The sequence below is a fragment of the Arachis hypogaea genome, chromosome 12 (genome assembly GCF_003086295.3).
Source record: "Arachis hypogaea cultivar Tifrunner chromosome 12, arahy.Tifrunner.gnm2.J5K5, whole genome shotgun sequence".
NCBI classification, from domain to species: Eukaryota; Viridiplantae; Streptophyta; class Magnoliopsida; order Fabales; family Fabaceae; genus Arachis; species Arachis hypogaea.
This window is the reverse complement of record NC_092047.1, coordinates 78,355,909-78,379,185: the sequence shown is the minus strand read 5'-3', so window position 1 is coordinate 78,379,185 and position 23,277 is coordinate 78,355,909. Positions and strand designations below refer to the sequence as shown.

The 23,277-nt window shown below is 37.5% G+C and overlaps 1 non-coding gene across 1 annotated transcript; it reads left to right on the top strand.

Annotated features, from left to right (window-relative positions):
* The first annotated feature begins 6,530 nt into the window (after positions 1 to 6,530).
* Positions 6,531 to 6,638, top strand: LOC112731353 (small nucleolar RNA R71). Its single transcript, XR_003167135.1, has one exon. It is a non-coding gene; the product is annotated as a small nucleolar RNA R71 (small nucleolar RNA).
* Positions 6,639 to 23,277: the final 16,639 nt, after the last annotated feature.

Genomic DNA, 23,277 nt, shown 5'->3' with positions numbered 1-23,277 from the left:
TAATTAATTGAAATAAAAGTATTTTAGGTATAAAATGTTATTAAAGTTTCAGTGTCCATCTCTAAAAATTTCAGTCTCCTGTGTCCCTACTTTTTGGAAGTACTGAAATATTAAAATTTTAGAGATAAAGACATAAATTTTAGTATTAGTCTCTAAATTAACAAATACGATACTAAGTCTCACTCTTTCAATCTCTGTTTCAGTACCTTAAAACAAACCTACCTTAGGATTGGAAATATGATAGTATATGTATATCTCACTTACATTTATATCCTGAATCAGAGTAGTTCTTGCCCGGGCCATGCTTTTATTATACCGTAGGAGAGCCGTCTGCGTATGAGGTCGTTGTGTTTGATTAATAGTGTGATGGTATATGAACCGATAAATAATTAATAGTACTAATTATTAAATACAACAACTATACGTACAATATAATTAATATCAGGTCGTTGTGTTGATTAAAGAGTTAAACCAAAAGATTGGGAAGACCGGAATGGTAAAGTTAGTGGTAAATTATTTATTTTATTTTAGAAAAAAAAATCTTAAATAGGCTTGACAATTATTTCGAAAGATAACGAAGTCCTTAATAATATATATATATATATATATATTTTGATCTCTGATCTTTATTTTTATGAGATTGATTAGCTCCTGTGTCAATGTTTTCTATCGATATTAACGGATTAAGCCTACCTAATATGTTAAATTGTTGATTTATCCATTAAAAATCAATTAGAATTAACAAATTCTTTTTTGTTGGGAGTCTCGTTATTTTTTAAGGATAATTATCAAGGCACTTTAATTTTTATTTTTATTTTTCTATTACCTTTTTCAAATACATTAGCTAAATTTATTGTTTTTATTTATAAAAATTGTTAATTATTATTTATTATATTTGTTTAGAATTTTAAATTCAAAAAATTATTTCACTAAAAATATTTCAGTCAAATTGATGATACCTTGAGTTTAAAATTATTTTTAACTCATAAATTTTAATAATTGGATATTTTTTATTTAAAATCTAAAATTTTAGCAATTAAAAAATAGTGAGAATTTATTAATTTAATTTGAATAATCGAAATTTAGTTCAATTTTATAAACTAACAAAAAATTAATTGATTTATCCCTGGTGTACGAAATCGTGATCGTTCCTTCCTTGGTAACGGCTCCAAAAACTTAATACGTACGTTCATAATCTTAGTTCTTTGTCACAACTTCGCACAACTAACCAGCAAGTGCACTGGGTCGTCCAAGTAATAAACCTTACGTGAGTAAGGGTCGATCCCACAGAGATTGTTGGCTTAAAGCAAGCTATGGTTACCTTGTAAATCTCAGTCAGGCGGATTCAAATGGTTATAGAGTTTTAATAATTAAAATATAATTAAAATATAAAATTGGATAGAAATACTTATGTAATTCATTGGTGAGAATTTCAGATAAGCGTATGGAGATGCTTTTATTCCTTCTGAACCTCTGCTTTCCTACTGCTTTCATCCAATCCTTCATACTCCTTTCTATGGCAAGCTGTATGTTGGGCATCACCGTTGTCAATGGCTACTTCCCGTCGTCTCAGTGAAAATGGTCCAAAATGTGCTGTCACCGCACGGCTAATCATCTGTCGGTTCTCGATCATGCTGGAATAGGATTCAGTAATCCTTTTGCATCTGTCACTACGCCCAACACTCGAGAGTTTGAAGCTCGTCACAGCCATCCCTTCCCAGATCCTACTCGGAATACCACAGACAAGGTTTAGAATTTCCGGATCTCAAGAATGGCCGCCAATAATTCTAGCCTATACCACGAAGACTCTGATTGTAGATCAGGAGGCTAAGAGATACACATTCAAGCTTGTTTGCATGTAGAACGGAAGTGTTTGTCAGGCACGCGTTCATAAGTGAGAATGATGATAAGCGTCACATAATCATCACATTCATCATGTTCTTGTGCGCAAATGAATATCTTAGAGAAGAAATAGGCTTGAATTGAATAGAAAAACAATAGTACTTTGCATTAATTTATGAGGAACAGCAGAGCTCCACACCTTAATCTATGGTGTGTAGAAACTCTACCGTTAAAAATACATAAGTGAAAATAGGGTAGACATGGCCAAATGGCCAGCCTCCCATGGAGGTCTCATAACGTAAAAGTTACATAATGTGTTCCAGAGATGTGAAATAAATCACCAAAAGTAGTTTTTATACTAAACTAGTAACTAGGGTTTACAAAAATGAGTAAATGATGCAGAAATCCACTTCCGGGCCCACTTGGTGTGTGCTTGAGCTGAGCATTGAAGCTTTCACGTGTAGAGGTCTTCCTTGGAGTTGAACGCCAGTTTGTAACTTGTTTCTGGCATTTAACTCTACTTTGCAACTTGTTTCTGGCGTTTAACGCCAGAATAGGGCAGAAAGCTAGCGTTGAACGCCAGTTTGCATCCTCTAAAGTTTGGCAAAGTATGGACTATTATATATTGCTGGAAAGCCCTGGATGTCTACTTTCTAACACAATTGAGAGCGCTCCATTTTGGTTTCTGTATCTCCAGAAAATCCACTTTGAGTGCAGGGAGGTCAGAATCCAACAGCATCTGCAGTCCTTCTTCAGCCTCTGAATCAGATTTTTGCTCAAGTCCTTCAATTTCAGCCAGAAAATACCTGAAATCACAGAAAAACGCACAAACTCATAGTAAAGTCTAGAAATGTGATTTTTATTTGAAAACTAATAAATATATACTAAAAACTAACTAAATTATACTAAAAACTATCTAAAAATAATGACAAAAAGCGTATAAATTATCCGCTCATCACAACACCAAACTTAAATTGTTGCTTGTCCCCAAGAAAATAAAAATCAAATAGGATAAAAAGAAGAGAATATACTATAAATTCCAAAATATCAATGAAACTTAGCTCCAATCAGATGAGCGGGACTAGTAGCTTTTTGCCTCTGAACAGTTTTGGCATCTCACTTTATCCATTGAAGTTCAGAATGATTGGCATCTATAGAAACTTAGAATTTAGATAGTGTTATTGATTCTCCTAGTTCAGTATGTTGATTCTTGAACACAGTTACTTTATGAGTCTTGGCCGTGGCCCTAAGCACTTTGTTTTCCAGTATTACCACCGAATATATAAATGCCACATACACATAACTGGGTGAACCTTTTCATATTGTGACTCAGCTTTGCTAGAGTACCCAATTAGAGGTGTCCAGGGTTCTTAAGCACACTCAGTTTTTGCTTTGGACCTCGACTTTAACCGCTCAGTCTCAAGCTTTTCACTTGACACCTTCACGCCACAAGCACATGGTTAGGGATAGCTTGGTTTAGCCGCTTAGGCCAGTATTTTATTCCTTTGGGCCCTCCTATCCATTAATGCTCAAAGCCTTGGATCATTTTTTATTACCCTTGCCTTTTGGTTTAAAGAGCTATTGGCTTTTTCTGCTTTCTTTTTCTTTTTCTTTATTTTATTTCATTTTATTTTATTTTTCGCCAATTTTCTTTTTTTTTTTTCGCAAGCTTTTGTATTCACTGCTTTCTCTTGCTTCAAGAATCAATTTTATGATTTTTCAGATTATCAAATAACATTTCTCCTTTTTCATCATTCTTTCAAGAACCAACAAATTTAACATTCATAAACAACAAATTCAAAAGACATATGCACTGTTCAAGCATTCATTCAGAAAGCAAAAAGTATTGTCACCACATCAAAATAATTAAACTAATTTCAAGGATGAATTCGAAATCATGTACTTCTTGTTCTTTTGTAATTAAAACATTTTTCATTTAAGAGAGGTGATGGATTCATAGGACATTCATAGCTTTAAGACATAGACACTTAAACACTAATGATCATATAGTAAAGACACAAACATAAATAAAACATAAGGCTCAAAAATCGAAAAATAGGAAAATAAGAACAAGGAGATTAAGGAACGGGTCCACCTTAGTGAGGGTGGCGTCCTCCTCTTCTTGAAGAACCAATGGTGCTCTTGAGCTCCTCTATGTCTCTTCCTTGCCTTTGTTGCTTCATCCCTAGTGATTTTGGTGCTCCTATCCTTAGTTGCTCCCAATAGTTGTGTGGAGGAAAATGTATCCCTTGAGGTATCTCAGGAATTTCTTGGTGAGGGAATTCCTCATGCTCTTGTTGAGGTCCATGAGTGGGCTCTCTTGTTGTGCAGTCAAATGCTCTGCTACTGAGCTATGGACCCTTGAGATGAATCTCTCCATCTCTCATGACTCGGAGGTGGAAGCTTTTGTCTTCCCTTTCCTCTTTCTAGAGGTTTCTCTGGCCTTAGGTGCCATAAATGGTTATGAAAAAACAAAAAGCAATGCTTTTACCACACCAAACTTAAAAGGTTTGCTCGTCCTTGAGCAAAAAAAGAAAGAAAGAAGGGGAAAAAGAAGAAAATGGAGGAGATATAGGGGGAGAGAGAGAGGTGGGGTAGGTGGGATCCACAGATCCTGAGGGTCAAGGATGTATCATCCCTGCTCCTATTAGGCGTGTAAACGGCCTTGCAGTGCATGTATGGCGTTAAACGTCAGCTTGCTGCTTGTTTCTGGCGTTAAACGCCAACTCCATGCTCTGTTCTGGCGTTAAACGCCAGTCTGGTGCTTATTTCTGGCATTTAACGCCAGCTTGATGCTTCTTTCTGGCGTTAAACGCCAGTTTGATGCTTCTTACTGGCGTTTAAATGCCAATAAGCTCTTCCTCCAGGGTGAGCTATTTTTAATACTATTTTTCATTCTGTTTTTGATTTTTCAGTAGTTTTTGTGACTTCACATGATCATCAACCTAATAAAAACATAAAATAGCAATGGAAAATAATTAAATATCATTAAATAACATTGGGTTGCCTCCCAACAAGTGCTTCTTTAATGTCAATAGCTTGACAGTGAGCTCTCATGGAGTTTTACAGATATTCAGAGCATTGTTGGGACCTCCCAACACCAAACTTAGAGTTTGACTGTGGGGGCTTTGGTTGACTCTGCAGTGAGAGAAGCTTTTCATGCTTCCTCTCCATGGTTACAGAAGGAGAACCTTGAGTTTTAAATACAAGGTAGTCCTCATTCAGTTGAAGGACCAACTCTTCTCTGTCCACATCAATCACAGCTTTTGCTGTGGCTGGGAAGGGTCTTCCAAGGATGATGGATTCATCCTCATCCTTCCCAGTGTCTAGGATTATGAAATCAGCAGGGATGTAAAGGCCTTCAACCTTTACTAGCACGTCCTCTACTAGTCTATAAGCTTGTTTTCTTGAGTTGTCTGCCATCTCTAACGAGATTCTGGCAGCTTGCACCTTAAAGATCCCAAGTTTCTCCATTACAGAGAGTGGCATAAGGTTAGTGCCTGACCCCAGGTCACACAGAGCCTTCTCAAAGGTCATGGTGCCTATGGTACAGGGTATTAAGAATTTACCAGGATCCTGTTTCTTTTGAGGTAATTTCTGCCTATCCAATGCATTCAGTTCATTGGTGAGCAAGGGATGTTCATCTTCCCAAGTCTCATTACTAAATAATTTGGCATTCAGCTTCATGATTGCACCAAGGTGCTTAGCAACTTGCTCTTCAGTAATGTCTTCATCCTCTTCAGAGGAAGAATACTCATCAGAGCTCATGAAGGGCAGAAGCAGGTGGAATGGAACCTCTATGGTCTCTGTATGAGTCTCAGATTCCTTCAGATCCTCATTGAGGAACACTCTAGTGTTCAGAGGACATCCCATGAGGTCTTCCTCATTGGGATTCACGTCCCCCTCCTCTCTTGTAGGTTCGGCCACACCAAGTAAGGTTATGGCCTTGCACTCTCTTTTTGGATTCTCTTCTGTATTGCTTGGGAGAGTACTAGGAGGAGTTTCAGTGACTCTTTTACTCAGCTGGCCCACTTGTGCCTCCAAATTTCTAATGGAGGACCTTATTTCATTCATGAAACTTGGAGTGGCCTTAGATAGATCAGAGACTATATTTGCTAAGCTAGATGGATTCTGCTCAGAATTCTTTGTCTGTTGTTGAGATGATGATGGAAAAGGCTTGCTATTGCTAAACCTGTTTCTTCCACCATTATTAAAGCCTTGTTGAGGCTTTTGTTGATCCTTCCATGAGAAATTTGGATGATTTCTCCATGAGGGATTATAGGTGTTTCCATAGGCTTCACCCATGTAATTCACCTCTGCTATTGCAGGGTTCTCAGGATCATAAGCTTCTTGTTCAGAAGATGCCTCTTGAGTACTGTTGGATGTAGCTTGCAACCATTCAGACTCTGAGAAATCATATTGACTTGCTGAGTCAATATTTTATTTTAAGCCAATATGGCATTCAGAGTATCAATTTCAAGAACTCCCTTCCTTTGAGGTGTCCCATTACTCACAGGATTCCTTTCAGAAGTGTACATGAACTGGTTATTTGTAACCATGTTAATGAGTTTCTGAGCTTCTGCAGGCATTTTCTTTAGGTGAATGGATCCACCTGCAGAATTGTCCAATGACATCTTAGATAATTCAGACAGACCATCATAGAATATATCCAGGATGGTCCATTCTGAAAGCATGTAAGAAGAACACTTTTTGGTCAGTTGCTTGTATCTCTCCCAAGCTTCATAGAGGGATTCACCTTCTTTCTGTTTGAAGGTTTGAACATCCACTCTAAGTTTGCTAAGCTTTTGAGGAGGAAAGAACTTGGCTAAGAAAGCCGTGACCAGCTTATCCCAAGAGTTCAGGCTATCTTTAGGTTGAGAGTCCAACCATATTCTAGCTCTGTCTCTTACAGCAAACGGGAAAAGCATAAGCCTGTAGACCTCAGGATCAACCCCATTGGTCTTAACAGTATCACAGATTTGCAAGAATTCAGTTAAGAACAGAAAAGGATCTTCTGATGGAAGTCCATAAAACTTGCAATTCTGTTGCATCAGAGAAACTAATTGAGGCTTTAGCTCAAAATTGTTCACTCCAATGGCAGGGATTGAGATGCTTCTTCCATGTAAGTTAGAATTTGGTGCAGTAAAGTCACCAAGCATCTTTCTTGCATTGTTGTTGGGTTCGGCCATGTCTCCTTCTTTTTCGAAAATTTCTGTCAGATTTTCTCCAGAGAGTTGTGCTTTAGCTTCCCTTAGCTTCCTCTTTAGAGTCCTTTCAGGTTCAGGATCAGCTTCAACAAGAATGTTCTTATCCTTGTTCCTGTTCATATGAAAAAGAAGAGAACAGAAAAGAAAATATGGAATCCTCTATGTCACGGTATAGAGATTCCTTATATGAGTATAAGAAGAGAGGGATGGAAGAAAGAAAAGATAAGAATTCGAACACAGAGGAGAAGAGTTGGTTCGAAAAAAAAAAGAAAAATAGAAGGAGATGAGAGAGGGAAGAATTCAAAAATAAAATAAAATAAAATAAAAATATTTTTGTTTTTAATTTAAAATTTGAAGTTAAAATTCAAAAGTTTTAAAAAGAAAAATGAAATTAAATTAAATTAGAATTTAAAACAAATAGTTAATTAAAAAGGAATTTTGAAAAAGAGGTTAGTGATTTTCGAAAATTAGAGAGGAAAAATTAGTTAGGTGGTTTTGAAAAAGATAAGAATCAAACAAGATAAGATTTAATTGGAAAAAGATTTGAAAATCAATTTTGAAAAGATAAGAGGTTAGAAAAGATTTCGAATTTGATTTTGAAAGAGATGTGATTGATATTGAAAAAGATATGATTGAAAATCATTTTGAAAAAGATTTGAATTTAAAAAGATTTGATTTTGAAAATTGAAGTTGATTACTTGACTAACAAGAAACAAAAAGATATGATTTTAAAATTTAAAGATTGAACCTTTCTTACTAGGCAAGTAACAAACTAAAAATTTTTGAATCAATCACATTAATTGTTAGCATTAATTTCGAAAATATCAAATAGAAATAAGAAAAAGATTTTGAAAATTAATCTTAAAAATTTTCAAAAATATATAAAAAAAATTGAAAAAGATTTGATTTTTGAAAAAGATTTGAAAAAGATAGAATTTTTAAATTGAAAATTTGACTTGACTCATAAGAAACAATTAAATTTCAAAAACTTTTGAAAAAGTCAACTCAAAATTTCGAAAATTTATGAGAGAATAAAGGAAAAATATTTTTTTGATTTTTGAAGTTTTAATAAGGAGAGAGAAAAACAACAAAAAGACTCAAAACATGAAAATTATAAATCAAAACACACAATGCATGCAAGAACACTGTGAATGTCAAGATGAAGACCAAGAATATTTTGAATGTCAAGATGAACACCAAGAACTTATTTTTGAAAAATTTTTAAGAAAAAGAAAAACATGCAAGACACCAAACTTAAAAATTTTTAATGTTGAGACACTAACAAATTGAAAATGCATATGAAAAACAAGAAAAGATACAAAACATAAAAATCAAAGATCAAGCAAAGAAAAATCATCAAGAACAACTTGAAGATCATGAAGAACACATGAACACACTTTCGAAAAATGCAAGAAGAATAAAGACATGCAATTGACGCCAAACTTAATAAGTGACACTAGACTCAAACAAGAAACATCAAATTTTTGGTTTTTATGATTTTATTAAATTTTTTTTTGTATTTTTCGAAAATAAGAAATAAAAAGCTTAAAAATAAAATAAAATTACCTAATCTGAGCAACAAGACAAACCGTCAGTTGTCCAAACTCGAACAATCCCCGACAACGGCGCCAAAAACTTGGTGCACGAAATCGTGATCGTTCCTTCCTTGGTAACGGCACCAAAAACTTAATATGCACGTTCATAATCTTAGTTCTTTGTCACAACTTCGCACAACTAACCAGCAAGTGCACTGGGTCGTCCAAGTAATAAACCTTACGTGAGTAAGGGTCGATCCCACGGAGATTGTCGGCTTGAAGCAAGCTATGGTCACCTTGTAAATCTCAGTCAGGTGGATTCAAATGGTTATAGAGTTTTAATAATTAAAATATAAAATAGGATAGAAATACTTATGTAATTCATTGGTGAGAATTTCAGATAAGCATATGGAGATGCTTTTATTCCTTCTGAACCTCTGCTTTCCTACTGCTTTCATCCAATCCTTCATACTCCTTTCTATGGCAAGCTGTATGTTGGGCATCACCGTTGTCAATGGCTACTTCCCGTCCTCTCAGTGAAAATGGTCCAAAATGCGCTGTCACCGCACGGCTAATCATTTGTCGGTTCTCGATCATGCTGGAATAGGATTCAGTAATCCTTTTGCGTCTGTCACTACGCCCAGCACTCGCGAGTTTGAAGCTCGTCACAGCCATCCCTTCCCAGATCCTGCTCGGAATACCACAGACAAGGTTTAGACTTTCCGGATCTCAAGAATGGTTGCCAATAATTCTAGCCTATACCACGAAGACTCTAATCGTAGATCAGGAGGCTAAGAGATACGCATTCAAGCTTGTTTGCATGTAGAACGGAAGTGTTTGTCAGGCACGCGTTCATAAGTGAGAATGATGATGAGCGTCACATAATCATCACATTCATCATGTTCTTGTGTGTGAATGAATATCTTAGAGAAGAAATAGGCTTGAATTGAATAGAAAAATAATAGTACTTTGCATTAATTCATGAGGAACAGCAGAGCTCCACACCTTAATCCATGGTGTGTAGAAACTCTACTGTTGAAAATACATAAGTGAAAATAGGGTAGACATGGCCGAGTGGCCAGCCTCCCAAAGAGGTCTCAGAATGTAAAAGTTACATAATGTGTTCCAGAGATGTGAAATAAATCACTAAAAGTAGTTTTTATACTAAACTAGTAATTAGGGTTTACAGAAATGAGTAAATGATGCAGAAATCCACTTTCGGGCCCACTTGGTGTGTGCTTGGATAGCGCATTGAAGCTTTCACATGTAGAGGACTTCCTTGGAGTTGAACTCCAGTTTGTAACTTGTTTCTGGCGTTTAACTCTGCTTTACAACTTGTTTTTGGCGTTTAACGCTAGAATAGGGCAGAAAGCTGGCGTTGAACGCCAGTTTGCATCATCTAAACTTGAGTAAAGTATAGAATATTATATATTATTGGAAAGCCCTGGATCTCTACTTTCCAACGCAATTGAGAGCGCGCCATTTGGGTTTCTGTAGCTCCAGAAAATCCACTTTAAGTGCAGGGAGGTCAGAATCCAACAGCATCTGCAGTCCTTCTTCAGCCTCTGAATCAGATTTTTGCTCAAGTCCTTCAATTTCAGCCAGAAAGTACCTGAAATCATAGAAAAACACACAAACTCATAGTAAAGTCTAGAAATGTGATTTTTATTTAAAAACTAATAAAAATATACTAAAAACTAACTAAATCATACTAAAAACTATCTAAAAATAATGCCAAAAAGCGTATAAATTATCCGCTCATCAATCTCTAATTTTAAATTAGAGTACTTTTTTAAAAATAATTGAGTAAAGGACATTTTCATCCTTGACCTTTTTTTTCGTGGACATTTTCGTCCTCAAGGAATGGAAAATACATTAAAGCCCCTGACCCCTGAAAAACATGAACATTTATGTCCTTCCGTTGAATTCAGCCGTTTGTACTGGACGGAAAAGGTTGAACTGGCAGAGATGGCGCTGAGGTGGCACGTAACGGAGGCCAGGTGGCATGGAGCATTTCGTAATAGGACATATAAGTCCCTGGAGACAAAAACGACGCCGTTTCGTCTCCTCCCCCAATCTTTCGAATTTCTCTGCCCTTTTCTTCTTCTTTCGTCCCTTTTTCCTTCCATTCTTCTTCCAAGGTGAGATGTACGAGGGCGAAGAAACAGAATCTGGAGAGATATATGAGGGCGAAGATGATGATATAGATGATGAGGATGGAGATGAAGTTTTTGTTGAATGAATACACATCATGGATTTGGGATAAACCCTTGGAAGGGATGACTTAGGGGCTGTGACAATCTCCTTCATATGAGAAGAGGAAACTTTACGCCTTAAGGCACTCCAACTACTCTCTCTTGCAGGAAGATGGGTTTCATATTCATCCTCTGATGATGGAAATGGTGGCACAAAACCTCCAACAATAGCTTTTTGGAAAACTTTATAATCAACATCATAGGAGCCCACTTTCCTCTCACCAGGCTGAACCTTAGCACTTGATTTGAAACTTTCTACTTTACTGTTAGATTTATCCATCAAAGGCAAGAACCTTGAGAATACTTCCCAGAAGTTAGCAGGTTAATGAGCTTCCCTACTCACTTTAATGGGTCTTTCCGCTTTCTCATAGCGAATAATTTGACCAACAGCACCTCTGGCATCCCTTTCCATGATGGGATCACACTTCATACCAATCCAACTGCATGCACCCTCTTTTGGCACTGCAACAATTGGCAAGCAAACCCCATATTCGAATCGGCAATACCCCTTGCAGCCTTCACCAACTGAAAAGGTAAAAAACATTCCATGTGAATCTCATTGAAAATTTCACTCCCCATCAGAAGAAAAGCAACATCCCAAAGGTTAATTTCAACGGTTTTCTCGCAAAACAAACAAAAACAACATGGGAAAAAAAGGGAAAAAGAGTTCACTTTTACAATTATGCAAATTGAGGACCCTCAAGCATGTGAAACCATTGGCAATGACGTTGAGGTCGGAATCGGTGACGCCGGGATAGAACGACCGCGAAACGGACTAGGCAAGGTCCAATTCAAGCAAGCGCGTGAATCTATCAGCCATTCTGCGAAGCCTGTGTGGACCTGCACGCACCGCAAGCTTCTTCCTTTCGATGCTCTGCAATCGGAGCCACCTCTTACACACCAACCCGAAGATCTCCTTGTCCTTCTCGCTCTCCAGCTTCCCCAGGATCGAACGAAGCTCGTCGTCAGTGAGAGTGTCATTTATGCAGAGGTTCGAGGATCCCGATCCAATACTGTTCATTATTGTTCGTGCGGAGTGATGAGCGGATAATTTATACGCTTTTTGGCATTGTTTTTAGTATGTTTTTAGTATATTTTAATTAGTTTTTATTATATTTTTATTAGTTTTTATTTAAAATTCACTTTTCTTGACTTTACTATGAGTTTGTATGTTTTTCTGTGATTTCAAGTATTTTCTGGCTGAAATTGAGGGACCTGAGCAAAAATCTGATTCAGAGGCTGAAAAAGGACTGCAGATGCTGTTGGATTCTGACCTCCCTGCACTCAAAGTGGATTTTCTGGAGCTACAGAAGTCCAATTGACGCGCTCTCAATTGCGTTGGAAAGTAGACATCCTGGGCTTTTCAGTAATATATAATAGTCCATACTTTTCCCGAGATTTAATGGCCCAAACAGGCGTTCCAAGTCAGCTCAAGAATTCTGGTGTTTAACGCCAGAACTGGCATAAAAAATGGAGTTAAACGCCCAAACTGGCACAAAAGCTGGCGTTTAACTCCAAGAAAATTCTCTACACATGAAAGATTCAATGCTCAGCCCAAGCACACACCAAGTGGGCCCCGGAAGTAGATTTTTACACTAAACACCCTAGCTTACTCATTTTCTGTAACCCTAGGTCACTAGTTTACTATAAAAGCTACTTTTAGTGATTCATTTTGTACCTCATGACACTTTAAACATTTCATATTGTATTCTCTATGGCATGAGTCTCTAAACCCCATTGTTGGGGGGGGGGGTGAGGAGCTCTGCTGTTCTTCATGAATTAATGCATTTACTACTGTTTTCCATTCTATCACGCTTGCTTCTATTCTAAGATATTCATTCGCACTTCAACCTGATGAATGTGATGATCCGTGACACTCATCATCATTCTCACCTATGAACGCGTGCCTGACAACCACCTCCGTTCTACCTTAGATTGAATGCATATCTCTTAGCCTCATGATTCAGATCAGAGTCTTCGTGGTATAAGCTAGAATTATTGGCGGCCATTCCTGAGATCCGGAATGTCTAAACCTTGTCTGTGGTATTCTGAGTAGGATCTGGGAAGGGATGACTGTGACGAGCTTCAATCTCGCGAATGTTGGGCGTAGTGACAGACGCCAAAGGATCAATGAATCCTATTCCGACATGATCGAGAACCGACAGATGATTAGCTGTGCGGTGACAGTGCATTTGGAACATTTTCACTGAGAGGACGGGAAGTAGCCATTGACAACGGTGATGCCCAACTTAAAGCTTGCCATGGAAGGAGCCTTGCATGCATGAAGAAGAAGATAGTAGGAAAGCAGAGATTCAGAAGACAAAGCATCTCCAAAGCCTCAACCTATTCTTCATTACTGCATAACAAGTATTTATTTCATGTTCTTTTACTTTTTACAATTAAATCTGAGAATTATTGATATCCTGACTAAGAGTTACAAGATAACCATAGCTTGCTTCAAGCCGACAATCTCCGTGGGATCGATCCTTACTCACGTAAGGTATTACTTGGATGATCCAGTGCACTTGCTGGTTAGTTGTGCGGAGTTGCAAAAGTGTGATTGTAATTTCGTGCACCACGGAGGAAAACCCTAATCCCTCGAGATTTGAGACTAATTTTTGCAAAGAGGCGGCGGCGCGGCGGTAATGGGTCGCCGAGAAGGTTGTCACGGACGAACGGTGGGTGGAAGGAGGGTAAGAAGAGAGAGAGAGACTAATGGGAGTAAGGGAGTGAGAAAGGGAAGAAAACACGAAAAGAGAGGATGGAGGAGGTCGCTGGCGTTGATGGTGGCTGACGGAGGCACGGCTGTGCGGCGGTGATGGAGGCAGGGCCGAGGAAGAAGAATGGAAGGGAAGAAGGAATAAGGAAGAAGAAAAGGGTAGAGAAATTTGAAAGAATGGAGGAGGATTCAAAAATGGCGTCGTTTTCGTCTCCAGGGACTTATATGTCCTGTTACGAAATGCTCCATGCCACCTGGCCTCCGTTATGTGCCACCTCAATGCCATCTCTGCCAGCTCAGCCTTTTCCGTCCAGTGCAAACGGCTAAATTCAACGGAAGGACATAAATGTCCACGTTTTTTAGGGGTCAGGGGATTTAGTGTATTTTCCATTCCTTGAGGACGAAAATGTCTGCGAAAAAAAAGGTCAAGGACAAAAATGTCCTTTACTCAAAATAATTTGTGAATTTATAACTAACTAATATTCTTAAAAATAATTTTATTTGATTTTAAATCACTACCTTTTATTTTTTTTACCAAACTCTAACCCTAAAACACCCGTACCACACTTACTTTACTCCCAGCCGCCATCCTCTAACCCTAACTCACACGACACTTCACCCATTCAACACACATAGCTGCAAAGAGAGGAGAGGGTGTACACAACCAGAAAATTGCTTATCACAGATGAATTTACAGATAGATTTGTTCTCTTTTATCGATGAATTTTTTTTTATTGACGAAATTACCGATGGATTTTGTTCTTCGGTAAAAGTCTCGTAAAAAATTATTTACCGGCGGATTTTTTTGTCTGTAATTTACCGATAGATTTTTTCATTACCGACAGAATTTTCCTCGATAATGGTCCCCCTTTCACCTAAAAACCGTAAAATTTTTCAACAGATTTTTTATCGGTAATTTACCGACAAATTTTTTTCATTACTGACAGATTTTTCGTCGATAATTGGAACTGAGAAAGCATTTCCAACTCTGAATACGGACAAAAAATCCGTCTGTAAATCCATCAATAAAGTAAAAGAGATTTTTTTTTAGATTTTTTCATTGCGAGATAAACTTGATTTCATACAAAATAAATATAAATTTAAATAAGTTCATCATACTATCAAACTAAAAGAAAAGTACTATAAATAAGCAAGTCAATATAATTCAAAACATAAATAAAATATATTGATACATCAACAATAATAAGTAACAACCATACATCAACAAAGTGTACTAATACATCAACTATAATTCAAAATATAAAATCAGTGTATTGTTCAACCATACTAAATTTATCAGCTATAATCCTCAGTGTCATCTTCATCCCCATCATCATCATAGTCCTCATATAAAGAAATTGAAGGTGACAACAATGGCGATAGTAGTGGAATAGCAGTGAAACTACTTGACGCTCTAATAACCTCCTTGTAATAGCTGACACTCAGGGGCTACGTATCTAAATGTACCTACAAGTGAGACTATTATTTGAATTATTTAATTACATTCTTTGAAGTAAACTTATAAAATTGAATAAATAAATCAATTACCTGCAACATAGTCTACTTCAATTGGTTTTAGCTTGGAAGTAGATAGTGGTCCCTGCAATGAAAGCCCAAAGTCTGAGGGCTTAGGCACCATATTGCTATCCAAAAGAATGTTACTAGGTTTTATGTCACTATGAAAGATAGAGCGCTTGGATCCAGCGTGAAGGTGTGTATCTCTGGCCATATTTTAATGGAAAAATGCACAAAAAAAGAAAATGCACAAGCTGTGTCACAAAACAAAGCAACTATAGTTGAAAATTGAAATTCATCTAACTAAAAAAAGATCTTAACTAATGTATAGCATGTAGGTTTTTCCATTATCGGTCATGACTTTGTCCACAAGCTATCTCCGTGCCATCGTCAACATAAAGAACAGGTTTTATGAGATTAGTGTGAGATTTCATCCAATAGCTCACTTTTCTTTGCTGGTTACATGCTGGCCAGCATTTGAAAAAGTTGCTAGCCCCCTAGACTTTTTTCAGGCTTTATTTCTACACATGCTCTAGAAAGATGCCAACCAAATCTTAGCATTAATATCATATTGATAAACCCATATTTAGAGTTTATCTTGTGTTGAATTTAGAGGATTTTATAACCTTTTACCCACATTTACCCAATGAAATAGCATGGTTTTATAACTTCTCCTTTAATTGTGCTTAAGTGTGAAAACATGCTTTCTAGATCATTAATTAGCTAAATTCAATTCACCCTTGATTCCACTAGATGCCTTGATTTGTTTGTTAAGTGATTTCAGGTTGAAAAGGCTAGGAATGGATCAAAGGAATGGAGAGGAAAGCATGCAAAGTGGAGAAATCATGGAAAAGCCAAAGATTTGAGAAACATCATCCACGCGCACGCGCACTGCACGCGCACGCGCACTGCACGCGCACGCGTACGCGTCGATGGCCGCACATGATATTTTAATAGAAAACGTGCCCAGCGATTTTGAGGAGCTGTAGGGCCCAATTTACAACCAACTTTGGCGCCAAAATGCATTTAAAGGACCAAGGATTGAAGGGAATCAACACTTAGCATCATTTACACTCATTAGGATTAGTTTAGAGTAGTTTTAGAGAGAGAAGCTCTCACTTCTCTCTAGGATTAGGAGTATGTTAGATATAGATTAGGAATTCTTAGATCTAGTTTAATTTCATGCTTTGATTTACTTTTCTCTTTGCAATTCTTCTTCTTCTACTTCTCCTCTCTCTAGTTTTACATTTAATTCTTATAATCCTTTACTTTTATGTTCATGCACTTTTGTTTCTTCTATTTTCATTTCAATGCAATTTATTTTTCATGTTCCTTTATTGTTCATTTGATTTGTTGTTGTTTGATTTCTTACAATTGAGTAGTGTAGATTTACTTTCCTTGCACTTTTTACTATGCTTTCCTTTTATGCCTTCCAAAAGTTTGATGAAATGCTTGGTTGGATTTTGGTGTAGATTTTGTTCCTCTTGGCTTTGGTAGAGTAATTAGTGACGCTTGAGTTATCTAATTCCTTTGTAGATTGATAATTAGAAGTTGCTAATTGATTTGGATACCACTAAAGCTAGTCTTTCCCTTGGGAGTTGGCTAGGACTTGTGGAATCAAGTTGATTCATCCACTTGACTTTCTTCCATGATTAGAGGTTAACTAAGTGGTAGCAATGGACAATTGTGGTCACAATTGAGGAGGATAACTAGGATAGGACTTCTAGTTCTCATATCTTGCCAAGAGCTTTCTTAGTTGTTAGTTTATTTCTTTTGCCATTTACATTTCATGTCTCTTATAAAAAACCCCAAAATATGCTCCATAACCAATAACAAGACACTTTATTGCAATTCCTAGGGAGAATGACCCGAGGTTCAATACTTCGGTTTATAAATTTAGGGGTTTGTACTTGTGACAAACAATCTTTTGTATGAAAGGATTATTTGTTGGTTTAGAAACTATCTTGCAACGAGCTTTTATTTGTGAATTCTAAACCGTCAAAAGTCTAATCATCACATATCAACATTTATCATGAAGAAAAACACAAGCCATTTAATAAAAACCATCCTCTTACAACCAACCTACCCCATATCAAATAGTAACAAAAAATAATAGCATAAAAAAAAGTGAAAAAGGGAACTTATCATTAGTTATGTGTATGGGTGTAGAAGTGCGTAGATCTAAAAGAAAACAAGTCATTCTACATATAGTCTCACTAATGATACTAATCCGATTCCAAAGATCTAGCAGAAAATAAGAGACTAGAATGTTAAACAAGGAAAGAATTTTGATAAGGAAACCAACAAAATTTGAAGGAGAGTTGTTCTCTGCTTTGAATTAACCAGTAATAGGGGTTTCCTGCCAGCTTTATCTATCAGAGCTACATCAAGGCCAGTGATCACAATCTGTAAAAAACAAAATCAATTGATGAGTTAATTTATTGAGAGAAAAAAATTATTTTCTAAGAATTGTGAATATGTTAAAAGTAGGAACCTGAAGGCAAGCATATATTACTGTTCCAACAAACGCAAAAAATCCCATGACATAATGAAATTCAGACATTATTCAAACAAAAAAAAGTCTTAGTGCTTTTTAACTTCAAGAAGCTTATTCAACATTCCAATCATGCTTTCAATTATGCAAAGTAATATTAAGGTATTAGAGACTCAGAGTGAAACTACCTGCTAGCTCAAAAATACTGCTGAGATAGAAACAAATTTCATTGATTCCACCAAATTACTGGCATACCATAAGCCTTATTCCAATCTGTTCATCAACAAATTAAATAAAACATTAGTAAAAATCACTTGGGAGTGTAATGGTTCACATAGTATTAAGTATTGCTATGTACTTGAAGACTCTTGTAACAACTAATATGAATTATGAGGACCTTACTGAAAGCATGCAAAAGCTATTAATCGTTATGCAAAGGTGGTGCACAATTTCCAACGCTTCATACAGCTGAACCAGCAAGTGTATTGGGTAGTCCAAGTAATACCTGAGCGAGATGGCTTGAAGCAAACTATGGTTATCTTGCAGATCTTAGTCAGGCGGATAGAAGAATTTGTTTGATTGGTTGATTGCATAAAAGGAATAAAGAAACGTGTGTAAAATACTTTGTGAATTGAATTATAATCAGGGATAAGAAGGTGGTTATGGCTTGGAGTTACTTTGTCCTTCTGAATTAACTCTGGTATTACTATCTTCTCTAATTGTGAATGATTTCTTCTCTGGCAGGCTGTATGTGATTGACGCTGGTTTGAGCAGCCACCAATACTCTTCCAGATATGAACTCCAGGGTTAGTGTGGATCTATTCTGATTGAGGGTGAAGTTCCTGCAGTTCATTCCCCTTAATGATCCTACTCAAAATGCCACAGACAAGGTCGAATCTTCTGGATCAGAGAATGGTGCGCCTTTAGGTTCTAACCTCTACCACAGAGACTCTAATCTCCCCACACCTTCGTTGAACTAGTGTCTCGAGAAGTCTCCAACGAAGTCATGGATTAGCCGTCTATGAGATGTATAATTAAGCTGGTGGTTCAATGCTTTCCACTGAAGTATTCACACGAACATAAGAAGAACATTGGTGGTTGTCAGGCATGCAGTCTTAGTATGAAGAACGAAGATGATTGTCACGGGTCATCTCATTCATCACATTGAAGAACGAATATACATCTTAGAATTAAATCAAACACAGATTGAAGAGAAACAGTAATACTTTTATTAATTCATAGAACTCAGTAGGGCTCCTCCCCTCAACCTAGGAGGTTTAAAAATTCATATTGATAGGAAATACAAGCATAAATGAAAAATATGGTGTAGTCATTTGCTTCCCCCCTAATGAGAGGTGTAAAAGTTCTTTAAATACTAAACTAATAACTAAAGATTACATAAGAAAGGGTAAAACAGTCTTTTAGAGCTAAAATCCACTTCCGGGGCCCACTTGGTGAGTGTTTGGGCTGAGTTTTGATGAGATCCATGTCCTAGGGGGCTTCTAGGGCATTGAACGCTGGCTAGGGGGTCCTCTTTGGGCATTTGGACGCTGGTCTCTTCTCCTTGGGCGTTGGACGCCTGGAAGAGGGCAGGAGGCTGGCGTTGGACGCCAATTTTGGGCCTTCTATTCTGAAGAAAAGTATAGACTATTATGTATTTCTGGAAAGATCTAGAAGTCAGCTTTCCATAGCCGTTAAGAACTCTCCATTTAGAGTTTTGTAGCTCCAGAAAAGCTCTTTCGAGTGCCAGGAGGTCGGATCCAGACAGCATCTGCAGTGCTTTCTCTATCTCTGAATCAGACTTTTGCTAATTTTTGCTCCAGCTTCTTAATTTCAGCCAGAAAATAACTGAAATTGCATAAAAATACATAAACTCAAAGTAGAATCCAAAAATATGATTTTCGCACTAAAACCTATGAAAACTTAATAAAAATTAAATAAAACTTACTAAAAACTATATGAAAACAATGCCAAAAAGCGTATCAAATATCCGCTCATCGCAACACCAAACTTAAACTATTGCTTGTCCCCAAGCAACTAAAAACACAGTAGAATAAAAAAAGAGTGAGACACAATAAATCTCAGAGTTTCCAATGAAGCTTAGTTTCAATTAGATGAGTGGGACTTAATAGCTTTTTGCTTCTGAATAGTTTTGGCATCTCACTATCTATTGAAACTCAGAATGGTTGGTCTCTTTAGGAACTTGGAATCCAGATGATATTATTGATTCTCCTAATTCAGTTCTTTTTTATTCTTGAACACAGCTTTTAGAGTCTTGGCCGTGACCCTAAGCACTTTGTTTTCCAGTATTACCACCTGATACAAAGATGCCACAAACACTTTAACTGGGTGAACCCTTTCGGATTGTGATTCAGCTTTGCTAGAATCCCTAGATAGAGGTGTCCAGAGTTCTTAAGCACACTCTTTTTTCTTTGGATCATGACTTTAACTGCTTAGTCTCAAGCTTTTCACTTAACACATTCACACCCCAAGCATATGGTTAGGGACATCTTGGTTGAGCCGCTTAGGCCAGGATTTTATTCCTTATAGGCCCTCCTTATAACACCCTAATTAGCCTAAGCTTTACCTCGCATCGTAAAGCAAAGGTTAATAAGAGATTACGACAGTTCTAAGCTCGTACGTATAATATATAGAAAGAGTTATTATAATCTAGAAGCCCGATGAAGGATATAGCTCAAAAACAGAATTTATAAAGCGCAAAATGTACTAACTTAAGGCACAGGATATAGATATAGTATACCAAAATATCATAGTATAATATCATAAGGATCTAGCCATGGCTCGCAGAGTTTAAGCCGGCTAGCCATATATACAGACTATACAGAAAATATACAGTAAAAACAGCTTATACAAGTTTTGTTCTCTCAATACATGCCCCTAGGCTAAAACAAAATACAAAAGTGAGAGATATATAACAAAATAACCAAAAGACATCCAAAATAGATAAGGATCCTCCGCTTCTGTCACCATCCAAAGCAACTCACCGAGGTGGGTTGCGACCTGCATCTGAAAAATACAACAGAAATATGGTATGAGAACCGGAGGTTCTCAGTATGGTAACAGTGCCCAGTGATGTAGGATATAAGACCCCGGGACGCCAAAGGCAATCCTAGACTTCATATCCATCACAAGATTTAACTTAAGCATACTAAAACAATAAAGTATAATAATATAAATATTAACAAAAATAAACCGGGTAATCTATCTTAGAGGATTTCTATTCTAATCAAACACCGCTGTCCAACAGCCTTCACCAACCTATCCTCCATGCGATCCCATCACTATCGCCTTCCGAACCTCCTCAATCCCAGTATAATACACAATTAATTACAATGCAAGTAAAGCACAAGTAAAACCATATAAGGCAAGTAATTCAAGTAAGCAAATAGGCATGTTATTCAATTAGGTATACAATTGCAAGTTGGCAAAGCAAACAAACAGATAGAAAATGCACATGATGAATGCCTGCCCTATTGGCTGTGATATCATATTGTCGGTTCAACTGCCAACCCGACACATCTCCATGGAGATATAGTGCTCGGATCACTATCCAGGGTTTTGCGCCTGCACGCTCTATAGATATGAAGGGATGCGAGCGGGATACTCTTACCTCAGATCTCACATCTCAACGTATGTGGGATTAACCACCGTCCTTACACCGCCGCCGCTACCTCGACAGGCGGGATTAATCACCGTCCCTGCCGGGTGCATAGCGTCTCATAATCCCAGTACGAATCAGTACTTCAGTGGTTTTTCAGAAAACATTTTCAGAATACATGGATCCATCATCTCATTCAGAGTCCTCGACTCATCTCAACCACCGTAAATTCACATTTCAGTTCTGAACTCAAGAGTTCATCATTTCTCATCTCATATATCAATCATCCTTCACATACCATCAAACCATCCTCAGTACACCCGAGACCTAATCCTCCATTTTCTAATTTTCATAAAAATCATCAACTAAACCCTTAGATTATTTCCCATGTTTTCATACCCAATATTAAGCCCAAAAGTCTCAAAATGGTATCATAGAAGCTTACAATTTTGTTGGGAAGGTGAAATAGTTGAAAAGAAAGTTAAATTTGAGAAACAGGGCATGTGCGTCCGCACAGGGGTGTGCGTGCGCATGCCCAGGAAGATTTTTAAAAGTGTGCGTACGCATAGAGGTTGTGTATGCACAGGTACCAAAATTCATAATGCCTGTTTGCTCGCACAACCTGTGCTAGCGCCCTCAACAGACTGGCCTTCCCAACGTGTGTGTGCGCACAGTGCTATGCGTACGCACAGGTTGAAATTTCTTATTGGTGTGTGCGCGCACGAGCTGTACTAGCGCTGCAACCAAGGAGCCTTCCCCTGCGTGTGCGGATGCACAGGTCTGTGCGTGCACATAGGTTGAAATTTTTGCAGGGTTGTGCGTGCGCACATACCAGAAATCATAAAATTCTGTAACTTAGCAGAATTTCAGATTTTTACACCAATCTTTGAATGATCATAATTCCCTTTACAAAAACCCAAATTTTACAAACTTTATATCGATTTTAAGGGTTTTCAATAAGCTTTAATCTCCAATAAATTTCAACCAAATTTGAAAACTGAGGCAAAAGTTATGACCAGACAAAGTTCACCAAAAACCTACTTTTACCAAATTTCCCAATTTCCACAATTGCTTATAAAACACAACCAAAACCATACCAAACCATTCCAAACTCCATTTTTCATCAAAATCTACCTTTTGTATCATATTACACCAATCATACCATATTTTCCTTCATATTTCATTATTCTCAAGCTAAATTATCTCATATACAACATATCCACCAATCATCATTATCTCACTATCAATTCTCATCATCAAGTCAACCATGATTCATAATTCATAATCAACAATACTCATTCATCCAAATCCATCATATCTCAACTTGATCATTTAACCACAACAACAACATCAATTCATTATACATCATCAACACAAATAATCATCAACAACATATAATTTCCAAACCTATCCTATGGGTCACTAGCCTAAGTGTCCATGAATATTATATACTACATAGAGAAAACTGAAACCATACTGTTCATACCCTGGGTCGAGCTATCCGACCTGGGATGATCAACGATGCAGCGACCGACCTGTTAAGGTCAAGCGGACCGACTTCGTTACAAAGAACTCGGCCATATCGACAAGAAAGCCCAATAAAGGGCCCAAATAGAGGAACACGACCCAAATCCAAAGGCAATCCCAGCCTATAGAGATAAAAGCGGTTCCCTTGAAGATAAGATGACTTCATCCCAAACAGGATAAGATAAGATAAGATAACTAACTTATCTTATCAGAAAGGTCAGCCCAAACTACTATAAATACACTGGAGCACCCAGGTATAACTCATACTCTGATTCTACATAAAACCTGCTTAATACCCATGCTAACTTAAGCATCGGAGTCTTTTGCAGGTACCCCCCACCCTCCGGTGGCCTAGGATCAGCAGTGCAGCAAGTCCAACAAGTCGGACACAACAGCTCCGACCGCCACCAACCAGCCGGACACGTCATCTCCGGCCAGTATCAAGGATCTCATCCGAGATCGACCTCCAGTTTCAGGTAACCCACGGAACATTGGCGCCGTTGCCGGGGAACCTGAGAGTCATCCCAAAACCATGGCGGACGGCCATGACAACGACCACGACTC